Here is a 16,864-nt window from a genome sequence, read left to right as displayed (position 1 = left end):
GATTGTAATTATGTTGTTCTTTTTGGAAACATATTCGATAATTTATTAATGATAACATACAACAATATGTTTCTGTTAGTTTTAAAGATATTAGTTTTGGAATTTGTCTCTACTAAAAGAAATGCTCATTTTGTTATAAATTAAATTTACTTTCTTTGTAAATATGCACAAGTGCAAATTTACTAATACCAAACCATAATTTCCTGTTTATTTGTTTTTGTTGGAAGAATTTAGTCATTATTTAAATATAATTTCATTATCTGCAAATAAGAACGCAAACAGAACTTTTTCATTTTGTAATGACTTTAATTCATACACTGTAATTGGTTCTTAAACGTCTAACCCTTTAAGTTTATATCATGTTCTTATTTCTTATTTATACACTCTCAGAAATAAAGGTACAAGGGCTGTCACTGACTTGGGTGGTACAAAAATGTACCTAAAAGGTCCATATTAAAAATTGTAGGTCATTTATACTTTTGAGGTACCAATATGAACCCTTTTAGTACAAACGTGTACCTTTTGAAAAGGTACCACCCCAGTGTGACAGACCACGTATCTTTATTTCATATTCGAGTGTATTTTATTATCTTTATTTTTCTTTATATTTCTTTCTTTCTCTCTCTCATCTCTTTTGTCATTAACAATGTAATTCATAATCTGATATAAACAATGCTTTATATGTAACAAAAATCTATTGCTGTATTAATTTCATTTTCTATTATTAATATTTTGTTCCATAAAAACTACTATAAAAATATATATGTTTGACAGTCTAACTGAATCTCTCTCTCTCTCTCTCTCTCTCTCTCTCTCTCTCTCTCTCTCTCTCTCTCTCTCTCTCTCTCTTTCTCTCTCTCTCTCTCATGTAAATACATTTCTAGAGCCATATCTCGTTAGGCATACAGAAAAAAAAAAAGCCACAAAGAAATACATTATCAGCACACTCGGGGATTGGCAAGATATTTTGCAGTTTCCCCTTCAGAACAACAGAGGGAGTCAAACACACAGAATTAAAGTAAATCAAAAATTTCTTCAATTGACTGATTTGACAAGGCTCTTGGTTCAAAAAAGCTGTACTGTCACTATCAAAAGTATCATTGATGATGTCATTACATGGTCATGTTTCCTAGTGCCAACAGCACACAGTGTTTTTCCTGTTTACTTATGAAGTAATTACATCGTAAAATGTACCTGATGTTTGAATGATTGATTTCTTGAGGGATATGCCTAATAATAATTTATGAGGACATAGAGAAAAAGGAAAAACTAATTTACCGCTTCAGCGATTTACCTAATTGAAGAAAATGACATTGTCCAGGACTGAAAGTGGAAGCTAATTATTGACTTAATTATTGTTTAATTATCTGATTCCATTTTGTTTTTGAACACAGTCTGTTAATAAAAGTAATTGGCCTGAGGTTTCCAAGATGCAGCCGGTAAACAAAGCAAGGTCACTGACTCATTGACTGAATGAATTTGACTGGATTCCAGTGGCATTTCCAAAATGCAAATGTTGGACATGAAAAAGGTGATTGCACTCAGCCTCAAATGCTAATACCCTCTGACCTACCTGACCTGGACATGCTAATAATGTTGACAGCATGACTGTTCACTTTGTCTAGCAAATGAAAGAACTTGGCACATGAAAACAATCATGCAGCCTTAAACTTTAATGATAGATACATGACAATAAGTGAAAATGAGTCAACATAACATGTTCTGCTGTGAAACTGTGTCATGTTTGTGTATAATGTTCATCTGAAATGGACAAAACTGCTCAAATATGAAATTATGCTATTTTGTCATCTTGTGCTCCAATTTATTCCTCACAGGGATAGTTTAACCAAAAATGTAAATGTGCTGTAATCCAACTTTTCCAGTAGAATATAACAGCAGATTTTTAGCTGAAACAGCAGCCCTTCATGATTCATAAAAACAAAGAAAAGAAAAAAAAAAGAAAAACTAGTGATTCCTGAATACAGGTAAATCTAAATTATTACCTATGGCTCACAATGTCACACTGAGGTATTTTGAAGCAAAATTATTTATTTATTATTTATTTACATTTATTAAAAAAATTAACATTATTTACAGCATTATGACCATAAATACACTGCTACAGCAAACAGTGCTCAGTTGTCACATTTAAATATGAGCGTGCAGACATAAGAATGCTGATTGATGCTGTTTGGGGGGAATATATGTATATGTATTGTGTTGTTCATCAAAATACTTTTGCTTTTTCCTGCTGCATATACAGCGCTCAGCATAACCGAGTACAGCCCATTTTGCAAATACATATTTAAATTAATTTATCAGTAAATATAGGTCATATATTTTGGTTTATTTGAACAAAAGAGATTTATTAAACAGATATATTATTTTTCGAAATAGAAAGGTAATACAGTTAAATTCATGCAAACTATTGGAAAGCAAAATTATAAACTAAAATTATTATACGTATAAAATTATTTATGTGTATAAAATCATTTATATGTATAAAATTATAAACTACATTTTATACATTTTTAGTTTTTCTTGAACTTTGCTCATTTTAAAGTTTTTGTTTAATATTTTTTCCTAACATGTAAATTTGGGTGTACTAATTTTGAACCATTATCATAAGTTATTTTTTCAGATTAGCTCCAGATTTGGATTCTGAACTTACTAATCTAATGAATATGCACAAATATAATAATGTAAGCTTCCTATAGAAAATATTAATTCAAATGAGAGATTTGTAGATGGTGTATTTATATATGATGAGCACTGTATTAACCCTTTCACACATAAGATTTAAACGCTCCTACATGAGTCTTTTATTGTGATCATTATTTACAATGCTAGGAGATGTGTTGTTTATCATGTGACACAATGCATCCTAGTAAATTATGCAGCTTTATTTTTTATTTTTTCCCCCGTTATTTCACTTCCTAACATCCTAATATAGTGAAGCACCTGATATTCTGATTCTCGATTATGTGTAAGAACATGTACTTAGTCATTTTAGCAACATAATAGTCAGATTATTATCTGAACTATTTAATCTCAGGGTGATAGGTGCAGCCATGTTAATCTGCACTTCAGTGGAGAGACAAGCACTGCTGTACTTACAACATGCTAGTTTATTAATTTCTCCCAAAATGTATGAAAGCAAGGGGCTGTTTAACCAGCAGAATAGTGTATATCTATGTGTTTCCCAACCACGTTCCAGGAGTAAACAAACCGGCAGACACAAAATGTCACTTTTTACTATGTTCTGACAGCTGCGCTGGCTGATTGTATCCCTGGTCATAGTATACTACATAGTTTGTATACATCACTTTAGACAAACTATACATTTCGAGAATGAAGTGTGGTTGCGGCTGGAAAATTTTTTTTTTAATGCATTGCAAACGGCAAAGGCGCATCGCAAGTCACTTCAGGAGGAGACGTGAATTAATTTAGGTAAACTGCAACACGGTCATCTTCTGGAAACATTACCAACAACAGCACATTAGACTATGGCAGCTGGATTAGTCCAAAACAGCGCAGTAATTTTTGCAGTTGAGTCTGTTTTAGTTTGGATCATGTTCTCAGCACAAACGAACCGTATGGTAAGCTCGGTTCGCTTTTTGGTTCGTTTTTGGTGCTCTCGAGTGCAATTGCTACATTCACATCTGCCCAAACAAACTCCTCCAAGAGGGAAAACGAACTCTATCGCGATTCAACTGAACTAATAAAGACAGGTGTAAAAACACCCTAAGAAACACTGGTGTATCTGATGTAAATAAAGAACATTGTCCGATATTGTTTAAAACCATAAATGTTATGTTTTGCCTGTGCTTGAGTGTGTTTAAATATCTGAAACCTAAAATTAATTTCTATGATATTAGGTTTAAAATGCAACCAATCTGTTATTTAAATCAGATGTTTCTCTGGAGTAGTGTAAGCAGATTTTTATTTAGCAGCTGATCACATCAGTGTATACTCCTGGGACTAGCCAAGACTGATCACACCAGTGTGATTGTATGTGTAACAGCGCAAAAAAAAAAAGAAAAAAAAGGAAGTTTACATTCATATGCAAGACCTCAACAATTTTACATTTTGGGAGAACTATCCCTTTAAAAAGAGCGGTTAGACCTGTTAAAAACATTTTTTTAAACTCATGAACATGTAACATATAATTCATTTCAAACATCCTTGCACAAGCATTTACATCCTTAAACCATTGTCTGAAATGAAAAGAGAAAAAGCAACGTCAATGAGTAGCTGGGCTTGTTTTGTCCCTTTTTGTAAGTATTGATTAATGTTAACAAACTTATTCAAATCCAGACTATCATAGACCACTGTGATGAAACCGCAGATAAAAAATATCCATCCTTTCCATCACTTTGTATGTCCTCTGAGACACCAAAGGCCTGCTTATTCTGATCTGCAATTTGGTTTAAATGACAGTTAAAAATTGCAATTGGCAGCCCCCCAGTGAAATATGCCACGACAGCAAAAGCCATAAAGCGGGCAGAACGAATGACTTCACATCTAGATAATAAGTAATAACAATGTTAGTTTGAATAAGAAAAGCCAGAGCTGGATTCAGATGCAATATTCATTGTTAGAATATGCACGACTGGGGAGAGGAAAGAGGAAGAAAAAACATCAACTGAGTCCCACACACAGCAATAGTCTTGTCTTATCCCTTAGGCTATGGCCCGGCTAGCACCTCAATGCAGCAATTATTTGCTATAATGACTGCAGTTCAAATAAGCCTGGAGATTTTATTAAACCAAATGAGGAAATCTTCAGTGTATTATCACCTCGTGATTGACAGTGACAAGTGTTGGGCCTGCTCAGATGTGAGTGTGATGAAGAAGCTCTCGGCAAAGCTCTCAATAATGTTCCCCCTGATAAAGTTGCCTATTGAACTCCAGCGAGAAGAGAAAGCAGAACCGCACGCATATTAATTCTCATTGTCAAGAGGTGGCTAAGGGAGCGAGGGCAGACGGAGGAACGAATCATCTGGCAGGGCTGGAAGTTTCTTACACTGCCCCACCGCAATGGCATTTTACTGCTCTATAATGAAAAGGAGATCTATTGTGCCCGATCCTGTGCATAGATTTTACTATATAGTAATAATGAAAGAGAAATATTCATATTAAAGGCAAAGGTCATTCACGGAGTAGGCTAAGCTTTCCTAAGCTGCAACCTTTACAGGAACAGACAACCTGTGATGCAGATGAGGAAGGAGAGAAAAAGTAGGAGAGATAGAGGGTTGCTTCTTAGTATGGACGGCAATGCACTGATTTGCAGTTACAATTGAAACCTCTTGTGAGGAATTATATACTGAGACAATCACCATGTCTTGCTTTACACAGGATATTCAAATACATATACTGTATATTAAAACTTTAAAGTTACCATAAAAACCTATTTTTTTTTATTATAATTCAGTGAAATACCAGCCTGATCTCACAAGAAAACGTAAGTATTTTACGTTTTGCCAGTTTAGTGGCTAATTCGTACGAATTTGTACGAGTTCAGTCGTACAAAATGGTACGATTTTAAAAAGGAGGCGTGGCACCTGACCCCACCCCTAACCCCAACCGTCATTGGGGGATAAGCAAATCGTACTAAATTGTACGAATTAGATCGTACGAATTCATACAAATTAGCCACTAAATAAAAAAAGTTACGAATTGCCGTGAGATTGTGTTGGAAATACATATAATACATTACAGTGTTTATTATAAAATATATCTCTGAGAAAATCATTTGTTAAAGTTTACAATTTACACTTGTAGCCAATCAAAATTCCCTCACTTATTAACAACTCTTCTCTAATGACATGCTTTCTGCCACAAAGGCAAGACAACCTGTCACTCCAGCCTGATTTCACGAGAAAACGTAAGTATTTTACGTTTTGCCAGTTTAGTGGCTGATTCGTACTAATTCGTACGATTCCAGTCGTACGAAATGATACAATTTTATAAAGGAGGAGTGGCACCTAACCCCACCCCTAACCCCAACCGTTATTGGGGGATAAGCAAATCGTACTAAATTGTACGAATTAGATCGTACGAATTCATACGAATTAGCCACTAAATGAAAAAGTTACGAATTGCCGTGAGATTTTGGGTATTCATTCACATCACATCAACAGCACACCACATTGAGACAATCCATACCCAAACAACATAATCTATAGATTTTTTCCCACTCTGATATACTGTAGAAGTCAGAATTATTAGCCCCCCTGTTTATTTTTCCCCCAATTTCTGTTTGACAGAGATTTTTTTAACACATTTCTAAATGTAATCATTTCTAATAAAGGATTTATTTGATCTTTGCCATGATGACAGTAAATAATATTTGACTACATATTTTTCAAGACACTTCTATACAGCTTAATGTGGCATTTAAAGGCTTAACTAGGTTATTTAGTTAACTAGGCAGGTTAGGGTAATAAGGAAAGTTATTGTATAACTATGGTTTATTCTGTAGATTATCAAAATAAAATATAGCTTAAAGGGGCTAATAATTTTGACCTTAAAATGGATTTTAAAAAATTAAAAGCTTTTATTCTAGCCAAAATAAAACAAATAAGACTTTCTCCATAAGAAAAAAATATTATTAGACATACTGTAAAAATTTCCTCGCTCAGTTACACATTTGGGAAATAATTTAAAAATAAAAAAATACTTTATATGGTAATACTTTAGAATAATGGTCCATTTGCCTTTACTAACATTAACTAAGTATGAATAATCTTGTAAAGCATTTAATAATTATAGTTTGACATTAACTAATGTGTTATTAAAATCCAAAGTTGTGATTGTTAACACTAGTCAATGATCAGTGAGTTAAATAACATTAACTACCATAAACTAAGATGAATAAATACCATAATAAATGTATTGCTAATTGTTTGCTCATGCCACTAAATACATTAACTAATGGACCATCATATTAAAGTGTTACCCTTTACAGTATAACTGAAAAATTAGTGTCCCTGCATGGATTTCTACAGAAATGTATATGATGTAAGAAACATGTTTAGAAGCATGTATGTAGTATAAATGAGAAATTCAAATTCACAAAATTGTTTTTAATAATAATAATATTTAATAATAATGGGGCAGCTCAATCGCCTCACAGCAAGAAAGTCGCTGGTTTAAGCCCCGGCTGGATGGTCAGCTGGCATGTCTGTGTGGAGTTTGCATGTTCTCCTTATGTTCGCATGAGTTTTCTCCGGGTGCTCTGGTTTCTCCCACTGGTTCAAAAACATGTGGTACAGGTGAATTAGGTAAGCTAGTGTATGTAGGTAAGCTCGTCCATAGTGTATGTGTGTGAATAAGTGTCTATAGATGTTTCCCAGTGATGGGTTGAAGTTGGAAGGGCATCCGCTGCGTAAAACATATGCTGGAGAAGATGGCAGTTCATTCTGCTGTGGTGACCCCTGATTAATAAAGAGACTAAGCCGAAAATGAATGAATGAATGAATAATAATGATGATGATGATGATAATGATAATAATAATAATAAATCAACTATTCCTCTATTAACTTTTCTAAGATAAATTCCATGACCACATTATCCAAAGCCAATTTTCCAAACCTTGTTACCAAAGGTACACCAAACTAAAACTGTTTACTGTATCTGAGTGGTTAGGGTTATTTTTAAACTTATTTCACAATCAATAAAAAGTATGTTCTATATGGTAATAAAGGTATAACGTGTCATTTTTGACACAAGAGGGCACATGTTCAAAACAAACAAACAAAGCCATAGCCTGATGCACTGTGTCTGAGTGTTTACTAGACTGAGTCTAATAAAACGCATGACATATTAAATTGTCTTTAGTATTTCCATGGCTGTATTCAAAATTGGCTTCTATAACTTTATTCACTATGCCCTATATAGTCCACTAATATAGTCAACAAGCAAGTGTGTAAATTTGAGCACTGAGTGGACTGGAAAGGACGCCATTTTTGCTTGTGATTTGTTGTTGATAAATCCTTCAGTCGGATTGGATTTTACATTTCTTGGTCAGAACCTGTCATAGTTTTAATTTAACACTTAGCAAGCTGTCTATTAGTGTTGAAACAAAGCATTTTGATGCCTATCATGTGTACAATTGTTAATTAAACAATTAAATAATTATTTATTTAAAAATTTAGACTGATAGGATTCAGCTGTAGATGTCATTTTGTGGTCACACATAGAAAATTCATTTAGTGCACCAGTGTTAATTTTGTTAATTTTCATGACGAACAAGTTTCTACTGAAAAGATGAAAACTAAATAAAAATTGAGTGATGATGACTACAACTAAAATAAAAATATACTGACTTTTTCATAGACTAATGAAAATGAGACAAGAAAATGACTCAGGGATGTTTTAATTAATCTTGAATTAGAATTAATCTTCTGTGATGCATGAGGCACACATACATTAAAAGTAACTGATCCACAGTAGATGCAGCATGCAATAACATCATCATAAGAGTAGAGTTGATTTAGTGGACTAAAATCTTATGAATTTCAGTTAACTAAAACGATACGAAAACTAAAATGATTCAGAAAACTTAAATATGAATAAACTAAAAGTATTCAGAAGACTAAAATATGACTAAAACTAAAATTATTCAGAAGACTAAAATATGACTAAAACTAAAATTATTCAGAAGACTAAAATATGACTAAAACTGAAATTATTCAGATGACTTAAATATGACTAAACTAAAATGGAATTATAATCAAAACACTACGACTAAAACGGTCAAAGTTTGCTGTCAAAATTAACACTGTAGTGCACAAACACATGCGTTATAGGCATTGGCTGCACATTGGTTGTTCAATCATTTTTGCAGTGCCTTGTGGGATTGGGTGAGTGCACTTCAGAACATCCAAAATAGTGCTGGACACCACTACAAATGCTGCTCCGCCAAATAGTACACTATTTAAGGGTATAGGAGCAATTTCAGATACAAACTTTTTTTATAAGAATTCAATCCAGAAATCGAGAGTGTATGACATTCTTGTCACTGGTTAAAATAGTTTTTTGGGGGGGAATTGTAAGTACATAAGTTCTTTTTAAATATTTGTACAAAAACATTACATATTATGTCATTATATACTATATATATATATATATATATATATATATATATATATATATATATATACATATATATATATATATATATATATATATATATATATATATATACATTCATTCATTCATTCATTTTCTTTTCGGCTTAGTCCCTTTATTAGTCAGGGGTCGCCACAGCGGAATGAACCAAAACTCATCCAGCATACGCTCTACGCAGCAGATGCCCTTCCAGCTGCAACCCATCACTGGGAAACACCCATACATTCTCGTTCACACACATACACTACGGAAAATTTTACCTACCCAATTCACCTGTACCGCATGTTTTTGGACTTGTAGGGAGTACCTGAAGTAAATCCACACGTACACTAGAAGAACATGCAACCTCCACACAGAAACGCCAACTCTTCTTCTTCTTCTTTGGCCTTAGTCCTGTATGGTTGCGGGGTTGCTCTTTATAACAAGTCCTCCATTTAGACTTGTTCATATAATAACAACTTTTTTACACCTTCCGGCAGGCCTGTCATCTGGGCCTGTCACCCTCATACACACACACACTCATACACTACGGACAATTTAGCCTACCCAATTCACCTGCAGAATGTCTTTGGACTGTGGGGGAAACCGGAGCACCCAGTGGAAACCCACGCGAACGCAGGGAGAACATGCACACTCCTCACAGAAACGCCAACTGAGCCAAGGTTCTAACCAGCGTCTTTCTTGCTGTGAGGCGACACACACAGAAACGCCAACTGACTGACTTATACTGTTTTTAACATGGAGAGTTTCAAATATGTCTTGGAGTTTATGAGTCGAATCAGGTGTGTTTGATTAGGAAGATTTTGTAAATAATGTTGGTGTGACTCCAGGAACAGGAATGGGAAACCCTGATGCAATCGATAATTCAATTAATATAATCAAATTGTGAAAAGTCATTCTGATTGATGGGTGTCCTAATTCATTATTTTTAGTTCAGCAAAGCTAAGCTCAACAGCAGTATAATATAACTAGGAAACTAGTGTCCACACAACAGGTTTAATCAAAAACATAGGCAAACTCCCTTTTAATAACCAGTGCACAGACGATATGAAGAATCCACACTTTAGGCTGGATGATGCTCTCGTCTTTCTTTTTTTAGACTCGGGCAGAGCTGCTTTGAAAGACAGTGCACACATTATTGTCTGCAGTATGTGAATGAGCAAGTAAGTGATGTGGGCTCTATGTCCGCATATGCATCACACACGCCACCATTTATTAGAGCCGTGCACTAAGTACAGGCCATGTTATTGGATTTGAGTACCGAGTCCCAGACACGTTCTCTGGCGCTGGATATATATTAAGATGAAGCAATCTCATTTAATAACACCCAAACTAATAAAAGGCAGAGAAGATTGGAAATTAAATTTATGAATATTGCTCAGCAGCAGGGGTTAGCCCAAAAAGGCAGACTTGAGCTGTCAGTCTTGAAGCAGATGAGATCTTATGAGGTTGAGACGGGCTCCTGGAGAAACAGGAAGACACTCTGGCACAACCTTCAAATGCAGGAACACAGAAAGCACTGTGACTTATCTGAGGTCTCAGAGTCACCATATTAAACAGGAGTGAATTACACAGCTGAACATATGCTCCTTGTGTAAATTCACAAAAGTCTATGTATGCTAGAGGATAGATCACTTTATATGTCATGTTGAGCTTTATTTATGCATGTATGAGACACTGTATAAGATTTCTTCAGCAGAATTTTGTGTTTTCTAGAACAGACAAAATTTAAACAGAAAAATTATTTAAAGATCACATACAATAATTAATTTTTTTTTGTTTTATTACTATTATGGATGCTCATATCCATTCTTTTTGTAGCAGTTCATTTTTGCACAAAATTCATTAGCTTGTCATCAATTAGGCCTTAATTTACATTAGCTATTCTGGTATCTCTAGACGCAATTGTTTATTATTATTTTTTGTCACTTGTTTATTATCAGTTTTCCTAGACCAAATTCAAAATGCTTGATTTACTTTTTATTGTTTATTTATAGAAAAACGCATTTATATATATATATATATATATATATATATATATATATATATATATATATATATATATATATATATATATATATATATATATATATATACAAATCATTTGAAATGAATACTATAAATAATTACATTGTGATTTATTTATCAGCATTGTCCATGTCTATTATTTATTTAATTTAATACCAATTATAAAATTTATCTTTTCTACTTTTATATACCATTTCATGAAGATTTTTGTTTTGTAGAACAGCCAAAAATGAAACTGAAAAATAATGTATAGGTCATTCATTGTTGTTGCTGTTGTTTTTAGCTTTATTACTATTTTAGATACTCATATTTATTGTTTTAAAGCAGTTCATTTTTGTCAACTCAATAGCTTCTTGTGAACTTCAGTAGACCTCAATTTACACCAGTTATTCTGGTATATCTTGATTGTATGGCACACAGAATGCAATTGTTTATTATTATAATTATTATTATTATTATTATTATTGTTGTTATTATTGTCACTAATATTATCTATCTTCAATTTTCCTGAACCAAATTCAAAATCCGTGATTTACTTATCTATTGTGCATTTTTATATGAAAAAGTTATACAATACATTATTAGAAATTATAAATAAAAGATATTTAAAATAATTTGAACTTAACATTATAATTACTTTGTATTATATTTAACAGCCATGTGCATGTCCATTTTTATTTTACTTTAATACTAATTATGCAATTTATATTTTTATAGACCAGCCACTTCAAGAAAAATGTATAATTCAAGAATCCAATCATGTAAACTAAATGTAGCCATATAAAATGTATTGATTACAGTTCTGTATCTTATTTTTTCTATATGTTATTTATATTTCAATTCCAGTGATGGAGCTAATGTGCAGCCTTTGTGTTTTTATTTATTTATTTATTTATTAATTCATTCATTTATTTATTTATATATTGCTGTTTTATATAATTCAACTGTCTTTTCTAAATTTTTTTACTTAAAATGAAGATAGGCCTATTTACTGGGGGCCCCCAAATTTTATGCGACCCTCAGCGGCATGCTTACCTCACATATTGTGAATGAACCGCCAACTTATCTAGCATATGTTTTACGCAGCGGATGCCCTTCTAGCTGCAAACCATCAATGGGAAATCTGCACAATATATCTTTCACAATTAACTATAAAACGATTATACCTTTTTGTTTTAACAAAGTACACTAATGTGAATTTTCATCTTGAGAATCCGGGGTACCTGGTGAGCGGCTTGTCCGCTGATTGGTTGCAGAATTCGATCCTAACGTCCGTCTTCCGCTGCACTTCCTAAAAACCTCCAACAACAGATGCAGCCAGAAGCGCGATTGATTAGTCAGCGAGTCTCTTCGGAAACATATTTATTTATGTGTGTATGTAGATAAGTTAGACGTCCATTACTGTGATTACCTCTGAGAGCTGGTGGAAGAACAGATGCTCAAGGACAGCTCATTCAATATTACTTAGCGAGAGCACCTGTCCACATCTGAGCGGTGCAAGAGATGAGATGCCTGAACAACAAAGCACTTTAATGTATTCGTCGTTAATATTTGCCAGTCCTAATCAATAACTAGACGTCGTAAGTAACCTTCTCTGGAAAGGCAATTATTAGGGGGAAATATTGCTTATAAACTGAATATTGAACGTAAACATGGCCTGAAGGATAGGCTTCTGGACACGAGAGGGCGCTGTAATGCAGCATTTTACATTTGAAGGGGCCGACTGTATCAAGCCTCAAGCAATATTCTGTAACTAGGCCTACTATAACGATATGGTTTATTTGGAATAACAAATTAACATCATTGTGATGAAAATTTGTGATTATAGAACTATACAGGCCTATAGATAGAACTATATAGGCCAAAAACCAAATTGATTAGGGCTGTGGGCCGAAGTTAAATACACCATATTACATTAAGTTTGCAATGGCTAATTTCCTAATTTATTTGCTATAATTTAATAGTAACTAGAATATGTTGCTTGAAACATATTAATTAATGATGCATTATCATTTTGAACGTTTTATAATAAACGTATTTTAGCAAAAACATAAACAATCCCATTTGTAACACAATAGAGTTCAATGCTGAATGCACAGTCAAGCTGCTTCTGCCTTTGCAATGGTTTGCTCGCCAATGTCTTGTGCATTGTCCTCTATCAAGTGACAATATTTAAAATTTAAAAGTTTGATTCATTTACAACAGTTAAATGAGATATTTAATTTTAGTTGGCTTTTTTTTTTTTTTTGTAGCTCTGCAATTAAAGAAACAAAAGGTTACGTTAAATTCAAAATGACGATCTCTGTCAAAGGCATTTGCTCCCAACCAACTCCCTATCGTTCTCTCTTTCTTTTCAGATGGGGTGGCAGACCAAACCAAAGGTTATCATGGGCCAACTTAGGCCGATGGGCCTTACTTTGGGCACCTCTGCTATAGATCATTTTGAGGAATGTAAACAAAAACAACGGTCCCAGCATATTTCCTGTTTTACATTTTTAATTTCTAGAGCTTCCGAGAATCCAAAAAGAGCCACACTGATAAATAATGCTAGCTGTTTTAACATTAAGTCATGATTGAATTGCCTACTGTTACAGTTATTAAATTTGTTAACAGAGCCAATGACATCACATTGAAATGGTCTATACTTCTACTGTCTTTATTCTTCTAGAGCAGGGGTGTCAAACTTCCTGGAGGGCCGCTGCCCTGCACAGTTTAGTTCCAACCCTGCTATAACACTTACCTGTAGGTTTCAAACAAGAGTGAAGGACTTAATAGGTCTGATCAGGTGTGTTTAATTGGGGTTGGAACTAAACTGCATAGCTGTGGCCCTCCAGGACCTGAGTTTGACACCTGTGTTTTAGAGGGTAGATAAAAAGTATCCTAGTAGGCCGAGTCAGACATTAGAATTATTGGTAATACAATATAGACCATTTTGATGGATGTAAACAAAAACAATGGTTCCAACATATTTTCTGTTTTACATTTTTAATTTCTATAGTTTCTGAGAATCCAAAAGGAGCCACATATTTATAAATAATGTTATGATAGCTATTTTAACATTAAGTTAGGATTGAATTGCCTCTTGTTACAGTTCTGAAATTGGCTAGTTTGATAACAAGCAGGAAATGTTCATGGGCCAATGACATGACTGCATTGAAATGGTATATGCTGCCTTTCGTGTCCAATGCTTGTACTATGGAAGCAGAAAATATAATATCTTCATAGGTTACATACCTACATACTGTTCATCATATTACTATTTGCATTTGACTCCAGTGACTACTAGGTTAGCCAGTATATTGCCTTGTTACTTTACCCACCCCGTAGATTTAGGCAACAGCAAATGTCCTAATGAAAAGACTTTGGTGTTCATACTTAAATTCTATTATTTTCTGTCTTGTGTTATACCTCAATAGATTTGTTAACTGTAGCCTAAGCAAGACTTGGTAATAAAACATGGCAACAGGGTGCTTGGAAATCTTGGCTACAGTAAAAAACAACAACAACAACAGTTTATTTAAATATGTCACAATGATACATGATTATTATTAGCTTTGCAGTTCCCTCAAAATGAATTCAAATATTCTGCTTAAACGTTTTATTATAGCCTACATTGTATGCATTTCTTTCTATTGAACACCTCTGTTCAAAGTTCAGCAGAAAGCAGTCCTACACTGGCTTCTATTAGCTTCATGCACAGACTTCTGTTGAAACACACGCAAAAGCATAATTCATAACACAAAACGAAATGAAAAGTTTTAAGTGAAACAATTTGCATCGGGATTGGATTAAATGTTAATTCGTTCCTAAACTAAGCTCCTAACAATCTACTCTCCTCCATTTTTTCCCTGTGATTATTTTTTCCACACGGATGCGCCCATTCATTAAACGAAAATTATAAACATAAAGGATATCTCGGTATTAATATTTCCTCTTTTTGTTAAAGCTCAATCAACCATAATGTCCTAATTTTTCTCTCCGAACCTCATTTCGCATTATCTCCCTAACCAAAGATGGGTGTCCCAAAAGGGATTTATTTCATTTATCGGGATTATTGAATTAAATTAAACTAGACACTTAACGCAGTAGGGGAACAGCGAGCTCGTCTACTTAAAGCTGCACTTAAGTGTGATTTAGGCAAAAGCAGTAGACTTTTTATTCGACGGGCATCTGCAGTCAACTGCTTTTGCCTAAATTATAACAATGGTCATCAGGAAAAAAGTGAGACGAGCTGAAGGTATGTTCGAAGGTAGGTAACGATTCGTGTAATTTTTCGTGTAACTTTAAATATCAGCAAGTCAACAAGAATATGAATTCAGAGAATTTTAAATTGAGCGTATTTTATAGCTTATTTGCAAAGAGCAAATAAAAAACAAGATACTGAATGTATAAAAAAATAATGTCACTAAAAATAAAATAAATTTCTAATAAAGTCTTGTGTTTCATAAAACACCCCTTTGAGAAAATTAGAAAACAAAATTAAATTCTTAATGAACTGAAAGCGTTTAATATATTCGCGGAGAAAAATACGTACCCGGCCTGGAGCCATTTAGCTCATGAACAGCAGGTGGCAGCCTTTCTCTATCATTCACTTTTCTCTCCTGGCGTGAACTTATAAACTCCTTCTCTGTGATGTTGCTTTTCCCCCCAAGCCTCAGAGCTCATGCCTGTGAAACGACTCCCTATTAAATGATTTTAAAAGGCAGCACCACGGTTATAACCATCATCTCCCCAAAGCTGATGCCACACACAACACCATGTGGCGGCTGCCGCAAACAAAGGCATGGCACTTTTCTCCCCGATCGCCACGGTTACAGCCCCAGTCCTGCCAGAGGCAATTACAGCCCAAACCAAGTGTGAGGTCGGAGAAAACCAATCACCGCTAATAAGATCAAGACCTAATGCCATACCACCCTCCAACACCTCTCTCTCTCTCTCCTACATTTCTTTCTGTGCTTCTTTTGGTGTGTTGTCGTGCATTGTGCTTGACCAAGAGCAAATAGCTATTTCACACACTCGAGAACTAAACTGCTGTTTTCACTTTAGATTTGCAGTAAATATCAATGACTATATTTATGTTCATTCAGTGAACCAAAACTTATAGTTTTGCTTCCCATGCATAGGATTTCATGATTCTGGGTCAAACATTGGCTATACGTCTAAAGAGATTTGACATTTGACATCCATAAACTGATATCCGGTTTATGTTATTAAATGAATAAATTTGTTTTTAATAGCAGGTTAGCATTACATACAGTGTGATCAGTGACGGCCAGGTTCTGAGCTTGACTGTTCCGATTCTTTATAGGGAACATTCAAAATATAATATGCGATCATATTCAGATTTAGTCAGACTCCCAAGCATGTTATCTTGAGCCGCTTTTTTTTTAGGCTGTCAGAAATATGCAGCCTGATCACAATGAAGTTCTTTTGACTCTACGGATTGCAGAACAAATGACAAGGCAAACAGTGAAGTTTGAATTTTTAAGTTTGACAATCTTTAGAGTGGATCAAAAACATATAGCAAAGCCATTTTAGTCAGATTCCCAAGCAAATTACTTTTACAAACTTGGTCTTGAATCAAAAACAAAAAGCCTGACCAGTAAAGTTTGGTATTCATTCTTTATAGCGAATCAAAAACATACAGTGAAATCAGTAAAATTTGATTCCCAAGCTTGGTTCTTCTGGTTTATTTTAGTCA

At 34.0% G+C, this 16,864-nt stretch overlaps 1 long non-coding RNA gene across 1 annotated transcript; it reads left to right on the top strand.

Moving 5' to 3' along the window:
• The first annotated feature begins 12,449 nt into the window (after positions 1-12,449).
• LOC141375400 (uncharacterized) lies at positions 12,450-15,162 on the top strand. The gene is made up of 2 exons (XR_015495953.1): positions 12,450-12,743; positions 13,521-15,162. It is a non-coding gene; the product is annotated as an uncharacterized LOC141375400 (long non-coding RNA).
• The last annotated feature ends 1,702 nt before the right edge of the window (positions 15,163-16,864 follow it).

This window comes from Danio rerio, chromosome 7 (genome assembly GCF_052040795.2).
Source record: "Danio rerio strain M-AB ecotype USA chromosome 7, GRCz13ab, whole genome shotgun sequence".
NCBI lineage: Eukaryota > Metazoa > Chordata > Actinopteri > Cypriniformes > Danionidae > Danio > Danio rerio.
This window is presented reverse-complemented; position numbering and strand designations above follow the sequence as displayed.